At 37.2% G+C, this 7413-nt stretch overlaps 1 long non-coding RNA gene across 1 annotated transcript in view; it reads right to left on the reverse strand.

Annotated features, from left to right (window-relative positions):
• Positions 1–5982, reverse strand: part of LOC144578022 (uncharacterized) — a 277148-nt gene extending 271166 nt beyond the window's left edge. Inside the window, exon 1 of the long non-coding RNA XR_013522967.1 lies at positions 5907–5982. This is a non-coding gene — a long non-coding RNA (uncharacterized LOC144578022). The remainder of the gene's footprint in view (positions 1–5906) is intronic.
• Positions 5983–7413: the final 1431 nt, after the last annotated feature.

Raw genomic sequence — 7413 nt, forward strand, 5'->3', positions numbered from 1 at the left:
ATGTCACAACCATCTGATGTTCGACAAAGCTGACAAAACAAGTAATAGAGAAATGACTCTGTATAAGTCAATTTTCACACTGCTATAAAGACATACCTGAGACTGTGCAATTTATTTTAAAAAACATGTTTAATTGACTCACAGTTCCTCATAGCTGGGGAGGTCTCAGGAAACTTACAATCACGGTGGAGGTGGAAGAGGCATGTCTTACATGGCAGCTAGCAAGAGAACGAGTATGTGAAGGAGGAACTGTCAGACACCTATAAAACCATCAGACCTTGTGAGAACTCACTTGCTATCATGAGAACAGCCTGGGGGACAGCACTCCCATGATGTAATCACTTCCCACTAGGTCTTTCCCCTGACACATGGGGATTATGGGGATTACTATTCAAAATGAGACTTGGGTGGGGACATAAAACCTAACCATAGGCCGGGTCCGGTGGCTCACACCTGTAATCCCAGCACTTTGGGAGGCTGAGGCAGGTGGATCACGAGGTCAAGAGATCGAGACCATCCTGGTCAACATGGTGAAACCCCGTCTCTACTAAAAATATGAAAAAAATTAGCTGGGCATGGTGGCGCGTGTCTGTAATCCCAGCTACTCTGGAGGCTGAGGCAGGAGAATTGCCTGAACCCAGGAGGCGGAGGTTACGGTGAGCCGAGATCGCGCCATTGCACTCCAGCCTGGGTGACAAGAGCAAATCTCCGTCTCAAAAAAAAAAAAAAACCTAACCATATCAGACTCTCTTTCAATAAATGGTGCTGAGATAACTGGCTAGTCATATGCAGAGATTAAAACTGAACCCCTTTTTTTTACACCATGTATAAAAATCAACTCAAGATGGAATAAAGACTTAAATATAAAACTCAAAACTATATAAACACCGGAAGATAACCCAGGAGATACCATTCTGGATAGAAGATTTTATGACAAAGATCCCAAAACAAATTGGAATAAAACCAAAAATTGACAAATAGGACCTAATTAAACTTAAAAGCTTCTGCAAGCAAAGGAAACTACCAACAAAGTAAACCGACAACTTACAGAATGCAGGAAAATGCATGCCAATCATACATTCTACAAAGGCCTAACATCCAGCGTCGTCAAGTGCTCAAACAAACCAAGAACCAAAAACAATGCCATTGAACAGTGGGCAAAGGACAGGAACAGGTATTTTCAGAAGAGGACATATACATGGCCGATAAGCATATTAAAAAATACTCAACATCATTAATCACAGAAATGCAAATCAAAACCAAAATGGAGGTCATTATCCTGTGTGAACTAACAGAGCAAGAGAAAATAAAATACTGCACATTCTGAGACATGCGGGAGCGGAACATTGAGTACAGATGGACATAAATAAGGGAACAACGGACGCCTGGGCCTACTTGAGGATGTATGGTAAGAAGTGACAGAGGTAAAGAAACTACTTATCAGTACTATGCTTATTAAAAGGGTGATAAAATAATATATATACCAAACCCTTGTGTCACACAATTTACCTATACAACATGCCGGCACATATACCACTGAATATAAAATAACTGCTTAAAAAATTATCTACTCTGTGCTTTTCTGTTATAGCAGCACAAAATAGATCCAGACAACTTGAAACTCTAGGCTTAAGAAAGCTGATCTTAGGTCAGGTGTGGTGGCTCACACCTGTAATCCCAGCACTTTGGGAGGCTGAGGTGGGTGTATTACCTGAGGTTGGAAGTTCAAGACCAGCCTGACCAACATGGAGAAACCCCACATGCCTGTAATCTTAGCTACTCGGGAGGCTGAGGCAAGAGAATCGCTTGAACCCGGGAGGTGGAGGTTGTTGAGATCCCATCATTGTACTCCAGCATGGGCAACAAGAGCGAAACTCCATCTCAATTTAAAAAAAAAATAAATAAATTAAACAGACCTATCTCAGATATTGACATGTAAAACAGATCAAAACTAGTAATGTGACAGAAATTGCAGACATAATGAACATGAGAGTCCTAATAAACATATAAAGAAAATTTATCCAATTATTGGATAATTCTTTTTGACATGCAAGGAACATTTGCACAAATTTATCACATACTAAGCCAAAAAGGCTTTAAATATTTCAGAAGGCACCAAAGACTACCTTCTCTAACAAGAAGACAAATAATTTAGCTGTTAGTAATAAAAAGAAAACTAAGACAATTTCATACATTTGACAGTTTAAAAGCAAACTTCTAAATACTTCCTAGGTCAAAGAATAAATTATAATGGAAAATAAAAAAAAAATACTTAGAATTAAATGTTACACGGGCTGCAGTTGAAGTCCCAGAAAACTTTCTTGCCTGACAACGACTAATGTCAAATCGACATTTTAAAGCCTACTCATAAATAGACACCAAATATAAATAGTCATACAGGAAAATCTATCAAATGTGATGAAACACCAAATTTTAATTGTACATAAACTTTTTCATAAGTACAACAAAGAGAAAACTTTCCTTTAACTCTTCTAAAGCAGTCTTTCCTTTAACTCTTCTAAAGCAGTCGTGTTTAGCCTCGATAGGTAATGCAGATAAGAATATTAAAAAAGGGGAAATTTTCTGAACAATTAGATGCAAAATTCTTAAACTGTTTAGAAACTGATTACAGCTTTGTGTTTTAAAAAGACATGATGACCAAAGCACATCAACTCCAGGAGTAGAATATATCCTTGATGATATTTATATCTTCCCACTTCCATCGTTTTTGTGGAAAATTCAGTTATTAGTTTTTTATTAGGAAAGAAATGTTGTTTTGATCCTGGGTGCTTTAAGTATTTTGTCATTGTTTTTGGCTTTCAGTTTACTATGAGACAAAGTGAGGGTTACTTTGCATATATCTTGACTAGTTTCTTCAGAATTTCTTGATTTTGTGGGTTACTTTTAGAAAATTTTTCGTTATTACCTCTTCAAATATTACTTCTTTCCCATTCTTTGTCTCTGTTTTCTGAGACTTCAATTACAGGCATGTTATACATTTTAAAAACTGTCTTCTATGTGTTTTATACTCTTTTTTTGTATTTACCTTTTCTCTTTTTTTGTGTGCTTCAGTTAGCATATTAACTCCTGAGAGGAGAAGATCTGAATCCTTGTGCCTTATTTCTCAAGACAACTTGGAACTCTAAGCTTAAGAAAGCTGATCTTAGGCCGGGCATGGTGCCCAACGTGCCTTTTCTCTGTGCTTATTGTGATCTGTGCTTTTTTTGTTATAATAAACCATAACCATCAACATAACCACTTCTAAGTCCTATGAGACCTTCTAATGAGTCACCAAGCCCGAGGAAGTTCTTAGGGACTCCCAACATGACACCACTTACAAATATCTAAAAACAGATGCGTGGTACCTCTAGACAAAAAATTATAATACTTTCATAAAAACATTTAAAAATATAATAAAGACATTTCTTTTTTATCTGTACTCCTTTTTGCAGATAATAAAAATATTTCACATTCACGGATAAGAAAACTCAGTTTTAACAATGTCAAATTTTGAAAAGTTATTGATAGTTATAAAAACTTTTGATCAAAATCCTAGTAGAATTTTAAACAAACTTGATGATTCTGAGTTTCATATGAAAAAACAAAGGACTGAGAATAGAATACCCAAAAAGATTAATATGTTGGGGGAATTTGGCACACCAAATATCAAGAGTTTTTATAATCCAAAGCAATTAAGGTGGGAAGATACTGATACCAGAATAGTTAAATTGGTTAATGGAGCAAGAATTGAGATCTCACATATATATGGAAGATAATTCTAATTTGATTAATAATTTAATGTAAAACTCAAAACTTGAAAACTTATAAAATAACAGAGAATATTTGTCGAGAAAGGTTTCTAAATAAGAGTCTAAAACAATTCATAAAGAAAAGATTGGTAAGTCTACGTCATGACAATAAGAAGCTGTGTTCGTCAGAGGATCCCAAGAGAGCACAATGTGAACCGTGATGCCGCACATAGGGTTCATGAAGACTGCTCTCTGGAACGCATAGCAACCGCTAGAACTACGTAAAATCAGTTAGAAGATCGCCATCCCAATAGATAAGATGGGCAAGAAAAGAACAGACATTTCACAATGAACATATAGATATACGACCAAACTCATTATTAACCAGAGAAATGCATGACAATGAGATACCATTTTATACCAATGAAAAAAAATAAATTATCTAAAACAAGATGTTATAGAGAAGATGCAGATCAATAGAAACTCATTTCTGATGAAAGAGTACACTGGAAAGCCACTCTGGAGAACAGTTTCATGATAATACGTAAAGCTAAACATTTGAATACTCTAAGACCCAACAATTCCACTATCAGGTATGTTGTCTATAGAAATCCTTGTTCCTGAGCACCAGGAATCATATATGAGTCCTCCTTGCCAGACTGCACATAATAGTGAAAATTATTAGGATCACTGAAAATGTTCATTGATTGGAAAATAGATAAATAAGCAGAGTTATAAGTTGCAGTATTACATGATGGAATATCACACAGCTGTATCTATCAACATGGATGATTCTTAGAAAGCTAATTTTGAGTGGAAAGGAAGGTTACATCCATGGTGACTACAAACAGGTATTACAAAGCTCAAAACAAGCTAAATTCAACCACCTATTTTTGGGCATAAATATATATATATGGATAAACAATTTTTAATGGCCAGGATTGATAAACACCAAATATGCAATGATTGCTCCCCTTGGAAAAGGGAGAAGAGTGCATCTGGACACAGATACATCGAGATCACCATTAAAGCTCTTATCCTTCCGCTGGTTAGAAAGTACGCAAGCGTTCGTTTTAATGTTATGTTCTAAATTGTACATGTGTTTTTATATATACTCTCTCTTCAGTGGGATATATTTAAAATAAATGAAGAAAAGTATTCTCATAAAAACAATTTAAAAGATTAAATGTACCTAGTTTTACAACAATGAACAAGTCTCCAGAACAAAGAACTACATTATCAATTAAGGAAATTTCTATGTCTCTATTGTCTCTTTTATTTTGTACCATTAAGATATCCTGACTTATTTTTTTAAGTTTTATTTTTAATTTCTGTTTCTCCAATTCGCCAATCCTTTCATGTTGTGACACTTATAATAACGGCCTAAAATGTATTTCATTTACAAACTATTATTCTTTCAGATAGAAATACAGGCGCAAATTGCCTTCCAAATAATTGTTCAGTCATTTTTCATAATCTGTTCACTAATTTTGAAGCTGACATTATTTTAGTGCCTTAAGCCTAAGACATTTATTTGGCAAAGTCAAATAGCTTTATCAAGCAAAAACAATTACAAGGATCCCAAGGCTCAAAGACATAACCAAACAAGTCTGTTGATGTCACTGCCTGGCTCCCCAAGTGACAGTGTACTTCACAAATGAGATAGTGGGTGGTTCTTAAGCACGATTTCCAAACTCCCTCCCACATAACAGGATTTAGTTATTTGCCAAGGAAGACATGCAGTAAAATATCAAAGTCACATGGGGCCAGGTGCAGTGGCTCATGCCTGTAATCCCAGCGCTTTGGGAGGCCAAGGCAGGCAGATCACTGAAATTTAGGAATTCGATACCAGCCTGGCCAACATGGCGAAACCCGTCTGTCCTGAAAATACAAAATTAGCCACCTGTGGTGGCAGACGCCTGTCATCTCAGCTGCTCAGCAAGCTGAGGCAGGGGAATCGCTTGAGCCTGGGAGGCAGAGGTTGCAGTGAGCAGAGATGGTGCCACTGCACTCCAGCCTGAGTGACAGAACAAGTCTCCGTCTCCATTTTTTTATTTTAAGGTTTTCAAATAGAACACATACACATTATCTAAGCTGACGCAGTGAACTTCCCCCTTTGCTGTATAAGACAGGAAAAAAACTTGAAGTGATACTCACAAGAGCTCTTCATGATTTGATGTTTCGCAAAAGATTCAGGGAAGGAAGCTTTTACAAGGAGTTTCGTCTGAAGAGTGGTAACTGGGAGGCTCTGCCGTTAACCAGGAACACCTGCGTCAGTGACCCTGAGTCAATTTACCCCCGGGCTCTCTAACTGGAAACAGACGCTGAGAGCGCAGGAGTCACGCAGCAGATCCTCACGGCTACTCTTAAGCTTTCTGAAAGAACAAAGGTTCAGACACTTGTCCTTCTTTGAATTACTGTCTTGTTTGGCGTAATAATTATTTAGCAAAATCATCAGGGTAGTTTAACATCCTAGTGTTTGGCTGCTCAGGAAGATACATGACGGTGTACCAGGAATACAAAAAGCCACAGAATAAACATAGCACATTATCCACGAGTTTTAACTTCGTGCCAAAATTTGGAGCTAAATATTTCCATCATTTAATCCAAAAGACATTACAATTATTTTTTCAGTAAAACAAAGACATTGTGGAAGGGTGATTACAATTTGCATGCTTTTTAAAAGTGAGTATTTCAGGTATTAAACAAATTTCGTCTTTTTATCCAACCCCCTTGGTGATGCGTTTCTACGTCCCGGAGACGTCTTTAATGGTTCCTTCTGTGGCTTTGATAGAAGAAGTTCGAGACTTGCTTCCCTAAATTATTCCAGGATTAGAAAAGAGTAGATTTTTCTCAAGGATGTATCTTTCTTAGAACACAAAGGGAAAAGCTAGAGCGCCCAGAGGGTTGACGCTAATGGAGATCACTTTCTACTTACTGTAAAATAAGCACCCAGAGGGTTGACCCTAATGGAGATCACTTTCTCCTTACTGTAAAATAACCTTTTCCCCCCTTTATTAGTGATCATTTTACTTCCAAGAGCCTGTGCTCATTTTGTGATGAAAAATTACCAGGAGTTCAGAGAGAAGGTTTTTACTTGAATGGACATGAAGGAAAGGAAGTCGTTTTTATTCACTTAAGTCAGGAAATGAACAGCCTTCTTAGCAACTGCATCATTCTACAAAGAAGAAGTGAGCCTTTAAGAGCAGGGCAAGGCAACAGTGAAATATTCTGTGTGGGGAGAGGGGTGGTTGGCTTCAACAGGGTAATGGTAAGAAGAGTGTTTTGGGAGGACCAAAGCTTATCACATGGCAGAGAATAGGGAGATATGCTCAGTAATTGGTCAGGGTCAGGGAATAGGTGACAAAGATGAATTGCGACCAACTATAGACCAATAGCTAAAGAAGAATGGCATATTGAAAGAGAACTAGCAAAGTATTCAAGGCAAGTAAAATCATTTGGGGAAAAGGCTGAAGCAGTGTGGTACCTGTGTCTCAGTTGCCTCAATATAAAAATGAATAATATCACCTTTCCAGGACCATGTGGGTTTAAAGAGATAATTCATGTCATCTGAGAGTGTCTGGTATGAAGGAGACACTCCATTAATGGCAGTGACTATTAATATTATTGCTATTTACTTGTATTAAACCTATGCAGACCTGTA

Source organism: Callithrix jacchus, chromosome 10 (genome assembly GCF_049354715.1).
Source record: "Callithrix jacchus isolate 240 chromosome 10, calJac240_pri, whole genome shotgun sequence".
In the NCBI taxonomy this organism is placed as follows: Eukaryota; Metazoa; Chordata; class Mammalia; order Primates; family Cebidae; genus Callithrix; species Callithrix jacchus.